This window comes from Sinohyriopsis cumingii, chromosome 1 (assembly GCF_028554795.1).
Source record: "Sinohyriopsis cumingii isolate HCF-2022 chromosome 1, ASM2855479v2, whole genome shotgun sequence".
Lineage (NCBI taxonomy): Eukaryota > Metazoa > Mollusca > Bivalvia > Unionida > Unionidae > Sinohyriopsis > Sinohyriopsis cumingii.
In genome coordinates, this window is record NC_142961.1 from 84,397,144 (window position 1) to 84,404,748 (window position 7,605).

The window sequence follows — 7,605 nt, forward strand, 5'->3', positions numbered from 1 at the left end:
CTTGAGAGCGGCTGAGTGTATAGAATGAAGAGAACAGGTCCAAGAACAGACCCCTGTGGAACACCACAATATAGATCAACTGGGCTGGAGTGTATTTTCCATTTGCAAACACAATTTGTGTCCTGTTGACCAAGTAGGACTTGAACCACAGTAAGGCTGTATCATGAATGCCAAATACATGCTGGAGACGGTGAAGTAATGTATCATGGTCTATTGTGTCAAATGCTGCAGACAAATCAAGGAGGGTGAGGACTGTAATCTTTCCGCTGTCCAAAGCAGAGAGAATGTCATTACTACTTTTAGAAGAGTAGTTTCAGTACTGTGGCAAGGGCGATATGCAGATTGTACATTGCTAAAAAAAGAATGTTTGAATTCAGATGAGATAAAAGCTGGGATAGAACAACCTTTTCTAAGATTTTTGATATGAATGGAAGATTAGAAACTGGGCGGTAGTTCTTTAAATCGCTATGGTCTAGTGTTGGTTTCTTCAGCAGAGGCTTTACAATGGCAGTTTTGAAAAATGACGGGAATTCCCCCGATGAGAGAGAGAGGTATTAATAACATCAGTTAGTGAAGGCAATACTGGATCTAAGCACTCAAGCAACAGTGATGTTGGAATTGGATCAAGTTCACATGACTTTGGTGCACTCTTCATCAGGATTGTACGTACGAAATCCATAGAAATCCAGGTTCAAATGCTGCTAATGGTTGCCGCTCAAATTCTGTATCCCAATTGTATAGTGACGACGAGTCAATTGAAAATGTGGTGTCAAGCTTATCTCTAATGGTTTGTACTTTGTCACGGAAGAAATTTGCAAACATGTCCGGAAGGTCGACTGGAGAGAAGGTAGTTGGAAGTGGTGTAGATTTATAATAGTTCTGTGAAGGTCAAAGCATCAGAAATAGAAAATTAGCGAATAAGATACGATCTTTTTCATGTTTTCTTGCCCATAGCATGTGCAAACAACTTATTTTGTTGCCCGCAAAATAAATTCTCCAAAAAGAGAGCATTAGTTTTATACAGTGGGTATATTGAATACAGATCCAGTAATGGAATGTTTTTGGGGATTAATTCTTGACACAGACACAAGGGAATATAACCTGACTGTTCTTGAGACATAATGTACAAATGTATGTGGTATACAAAAGTAAATGAGTCTGGCCAATCCAGAATTTATAGTTTTAATTCCCCAGAATATGCATTCATGAGTGTATGTCCAATCCATAAGCCAAATTGTGTGAAAACCTTGCCTTTTCTCATGTTTTATTCATGTGAAAGTGAAAAACAAAATGGATTGGCAAATAAATCTATAAGAACAATGTAAAAATACAATCCATGTATTTGTTCATTATAATTGTCAGTCTGTATGATTTGTTTTAATTTAGACTAATTCTTCTGACATTATTGTTTTTATGAATGCCGGTTTACATTAAATATTTATTTTTCTCTAATATTAACCATGAAAAGTCTAACACATGGCTGTATATAGTTTTAATTTATTTATTTTGCTTTATTGCATAGATGTCATGTGCTGATAATTTTGTGTCATGACAATATTAACTTATATATTTTGAACATAATAAAATAATGATAAAATCACAGACAAATGAATATGTTTAAGGGGGGGGGGATGATGTATGCTACAACAGCCTGAGTTGTGAATAGAATTAAAAACTTTAGAAGCTGTTTAAAAAGTATGCGAGGTGTCTTACTCTTCTAGAAGAAAACATATGTAGATCATAGATGTAAAGATTTTTATTTTTTAAAAACTCTTATATTAATTTCATATCCAAATGTATCAAGCAAGTTTGGTACTGTATTTTAGCAGTAATAATAAAAACAAATTGAGCTGGTTACTGGCAGCGATAGCAAAGTTATTTATATTCAATATATTATATTTTTTATAATTGCTACAAAAGGCGTCTGATGTTTTATAAGTGAAGTACCTTACAATCAATCATCTTAACTGTACTAAAATATCGCTTCATATATGGATTAATATGATTTTTAATAATAATAATAATAATAATGTAGTTTCCAGTTTGATATCTGTGGAAATAAAGCATCTCATAATTGTATGGAAATGTGTTTTATGTGTAGACAGAGAAAATATATTTCATACTATTAGAATTTTATTTTCTTAAATAATGAAATAAGTTCATATTTTTTTAGTATATATCTATACTACAGTATATGCTTTGTATTTCAAGTCATTTGCCTCTTGCTATTGTGTTGGAATTGGAAATATGAGATACTTGTCACAGACAACTAGTGACAATACTTGCTGGCTATTGCATAATCATCCATGCCATACATATACAAGAATTCTGTACAATTTAAATATTTACCTAATATATCCGTAAATCATGAATAAACAAGAAATAGAAAGTATGGCCTGGCGATGCAATTATCAGCTATTTGCTCAAACCTTGTGTGGTCTTTACTGATACAAAAAAAAAAAAAAAAGAATTTGCACTGCATTACTCTAAAATAATAAACATGCTCTAAATTGATAACATTGTGAATGAGAATATATAAACAAATTAGGACCTTAAACCTAGCATGTAAGAGGCTACCCTATTCTGCCACCGTGCGGTCTCGGTAAATTGCACCCATAAAATATCGAAACAAAATTGGGGTGGGAATGGTCAGCGTAAATATAACATTGTGTAAATACATCTAATTGTATACAATTTGATTCATTTAATTTGTTTGTGTTTCTTGCAGGCCACCTGTCTTCCGAATGTTAATACTCGGAGAAATCAGCTGACTGTAATGCGGTAATATAACTTGACTGATATTTTAAATAAGATGCCCAGTCATGCCATAAAGTGGTATAGCCTCTTGTTGCTAGTGTTACGGAAGTAGTAGTATGTTAAGAAATTGACGTGTCACAGCGCCATCTATTGTCATAATGAGGCATTATTTTATGGTAACTTCCGTGATGCTGACTTGCAACGTGCTTCATGCTACATTATAATCATGATATTAGAAAGTGTAATCTGTGTTGCTTGTGAGATAGCAAGTTTATAAATAGAATATTAAAACTTGTAATAACTGATATAGCATTTGTAAGTCACAATGACGCAGAAGGAAAGTAGATCTAAGCACTTGCAAGCAGCCATTTACATTTTGCATCAATGAAGAACAGAAAATTCACGATTCGAATTACGAATGTATCACTTGCAAGCAGCCATTGAAAATAACGCAGAAGGAAAGTAGCACTGAAAAACTGCTACGTTATATTCGCATCAATGAAGAACACAATATACATAGATATAATTACGAAAGTAGCACTTGCAAGCAGCTATTTATAATAATGCATCAAGGAAGATTACAAAATACACGCATATTAGTATGGCGGTAATCCCACTCGATAATTTACTTTATGGACATTGCTTGGTCAAAAACCAACTTATATCTTGATTCCGGCTCTGAGGTGTCATTAATGAGTGATAGAATTTTGACAACTTCAGTGACTATACAATTAAGCCCTATGATAGAAATGTGTCTTCCGTAAAATGGCAATCACTGGACATTATCGGTGTTGTACAATGCAACATCTGTGCTAATAATGACGAGTCATATAGGGAAGGGAAATGTATGTTGTCATATAGCTTCAGTATCGTGCAATAATTTAAATGGATATTTTGCGACAAAATAACTCTGTGCTTGGCGTATCAATTCAACCTACTGAAACATTCGTTATGTGGAAATTAATTTCAAGTGTGTGTATGTGGAGGGGGATCAAAACCCAATAAGCCTGGCTTGTAAATACAATGAAAACATTTGCAAGAAAGGCCAATTCAGCAATGCTACTCAAAAGACTAATCAACAGTGGGGCACGAGCGAGGTGTGGATTGGCTGCGCCAAAACAAGACTTTATTGACAGATACAGAGTAGTTGTTGGGGTGTGTGCGAGGCCTGGGCCTGACGTCCTGCTGGCCAAAGGAAAGTGAAGCGTCTCTCATAGCCTCTCCTTTCCAGGTGTAGTGATCGCCGCAGGACCACTGTCTCGCTCTGCTGGGCAGGAGGTTACTTGCATATGGCCTATCCTACACTATTGTGTCCACAGCAGCACTTTCACACGGGGCCCCCTGTTTTCACATAGCCTGCTGTGTGGCGCGACCGAGTGCCCGGCGGTATAACTGGGTGGGCAGACTGGGCTCGTTAGCCTTGGCAGGCAGCCATTCTAAGAGAAGGGAAACTCTGACTCCAAGCCCGGGCAGATGAAGCTCGTTAGCCTTGTCAGGCAGTTCGTCTAGAAGAAGGAAACGCTGATTCAAAACTCACCAAGTCCCATCCATTGGATGATGGCTCCACTGCCCTGTGGATATCTTTAGGGGAAGGAAAGGCTACGGGAGTAAACCCAGACAGAAAATCCGGAGTGGAGCCCCCAAGGCGGCTGGGTGTCGACTACGACTTCCTTCCGGCAGCTCCTGCATCCAAACTGGTGCCAAATGTCATGCTCAGCATTCCTTTGGACCCCACCAGCAAAAACGAGAGGGGATCCTGACATCTGGGAAGCCCAGGATCTCCATACTCCATGCCCAGGCTTGCGTCCTGGAGAGGTCACTCCAGTCTCGCTAGTGAGTGAGGAAACAACACGGAAGCTGACAGTTTACGGGTTACAAGTCATACCCGATTGGCGTAGGGAAGGGGCGCCATGGATCAGCTTTGACGGTGGGAGGGATCATCGTGTCCCACTGGCCGACTGCCGCCCGCCTCAAGCCGGGCAGCCCCCGGTCAATAAGGCGTTGACCCGCCATCGTCTGCCTGCTCCAGTGGGTGTATGGAGCTCAGTGTGTTGCTCAGCATGGCAAGCAGACGAAAATTCCACACCAGACAAAAGAAACAAGAAATAAAGAAGACTCCAGCTCATCGATTCGCAAGCTGGAATGTGCGCACCATGTGCACATGCATCTCCGACGACCTCAGGGAAGTGGACGACGCAAGGAAGACGGCCATCATCGATAGAGAACTCACCAGACTAAATATCAGCATAGCTGCCCTCCAGGAAACCAGGCTCGCCTTTAGTGGCTCACTTAGAGAGGAAAACTACATCTTCTTCTGGAAGGGTCGAGAACCTGAGGAACTTCGCCATCAAAAACAATCTCCTAGCCTCGGTTGAACCTCCCACAGGGGGCACTGAGCGTCTCTTGTCCATCCGTCTCACCACTGCTGCAGGTCCTGTCAACATCATCAGTGTATACTCCCCCACCCTCACGTCTTCAGAAGACACAAAAGATCAGTTATATGGACAAATGGACGAACAGACATTAGGATGCCCCAAACACGAACCACTATTCCTCCTTGGCGACTTTAATGTCAGAGTAGGTGCTGACCACGAGTCATTGCCTACCTGCCTCGGATATCATGGCACTGGAAAGACCAACGAAAAGGGCAGAGACTGCTGGAGCTGTGCACCTACCATGGCCTGTGCGTCACAAACACCTTCAAGTGTAAGCCACAACACAAAGTGTCATGGAAACACACCAGGTCTCATCGCTGGCACCAACTCGACTTGGTCATCACCAGACGCTCTGCCCTTACCAGCGTCCTCTCCACCAGAACCTACCACAGTGCAGACTGCGACTCCGACCATGCCCTCGTGATCAGCAGGGAGCGACTACAACCACACACACTACACCGCTCAAAACCAAAAGGGCGCCCTCGCATAAACACTGCGCAGATGTCGGTCCCCTCCAAGGTGGAGAAGTATGTGTTCACCCTAGACAAGGCTCTCCAGGACCTGCCACAGCACGATGCCACAGCCAAGTGGAACGCCATGAAGGGTGCCATCTACAGTACAGCCATGTCCACGTTTGGCAAGAAGGAACGTCCCAGTCAGGACTGGTTCAACGCACACCTATCAAGGATTTAACCACTAATCGAGGAGAAACGAAAAGCCTTCATAGCTTACAAAAAATGACCTAATGAACGGACGCTTGCTGATCTCAGAAGTGTCCGAAGCAACACCCAACGCACCTCTAGATAGTGCGCGAATGAGTACTTCCAACAACTGTGTGAAGGAATCCAGCGCATTGCTGAGTCCGGAAACATCCGAGGTATGTACAGTGGCATCAAGAAGGCTCTAGGCCCTACAGTGAAAGGGGTTGCTCCCCTGAAATCTCTGATGGGAGAGAAGATCACAGACCGTGGGCAACTGATGGCCAGATGGGTGGAGCACTACTCAGAGCTATACTCCCGAGAAACGTCAGTCACCGATGCAGCCCTCAGCAGCATAAAGAATCTGCCCACCATGGAGGAGCTCGACAAAGTGCCAACCTTAGAGGAGCTCAGCAAAGTAATCGACTACCTCCCAAACGACAAAGCACCAGGTAGTGACAGCTTCCCGCCCGAAACTATCAAACGTGGGAAACCAACATTGCTTCAACCACTGCATGATCTACTTTTCCTCTGCTGGGAGGAATGAGCAGTCCCCCAAGACATGCGCGACGCCACAGTTGTGACCCTTTACAAAAACAAGGGCGACCGCAGTGACTGTAATAATTACAGAGGAATCTCACTCCTGAGCATCGTTGGTAAAGTGTACGTCCACATCATACTCAACAGGCTGCAGTTGCTGGCGGACCGTGTGTACCCGGAATCCCAGTGCGGCTTCAGAGCAGGCAGGTCGACGACAGACATAATCTTCTCCCTACGACAACTCCAAGAGAAGAGCAGAGAGCAAGGTCAACCACTCTACATGATGTTCATCGACCTCACCAAAGTCTTTGACTTGGTCAGCAGGAAGGGCCTTTTTGAACTTCTCAGTAAAATCGGTTGCCCCCCAAAACTCCGCAGCATCATAATCTCCTTCCATGCAGATATGAAGGGAACAGTCCTGTATGATGGATCCTCCTTAACCTCCTTCCCAATTAATAGCGGCGTGAAGCAGGGCTGCGTGCTGTGGCCAACCCTTTTCAAAAACGTCTTCTCCCTGCTCCTGTCCTACGCCTTCGACTCGTCCACTGATGGCATATATCTACACACCAGGTCCGACGGGAGGCTGTTCAGCCTGGCACGACTGCGCTCGAAGACCAAAGTGAGGGATGTGCTCATCAGGGAGATGCTTTTTGCAGATGACGCGCCTCTTGTGGATAGTGGGATTTTTCTTTTTTTACTTACAGTCTCAGCTACTTTCATCAGTTCGTGAAGGGGTGGGGTTAAAGGTAATACAGTTGTTACTCATGTCCACCTTTCCACTCATTTGAGACCAGATGATACTGTTCTTCCCCGACAATCTTTCCGAATTATTCTCAGCAAAGAAAATGATCTATACATCTGCAGCTGATGTAAGGGAGTAGCTAGGTGATGTTGCTATGTCGACTTTTATGATAAGTTTTGACTTTAAACCACAAAATATTTATTGGTGGGCGGCTTTTTTCATATTTGAAAAGTCCGTGTTTTTAGTTTTAAAATTAGTTTGAAAATGTAAGAGCACGCAGAGTTGCTAATGTATGTAATTTATAATACTCATGTGTGGCAGAAATCTCACACTCATAACCACTGGTGTTTTCTACCGATCCATTTCACGTCCGATACAACACAGTCTTCATCACTAACAAGTGCTATTTTGACAACACAAGACACACATGCTC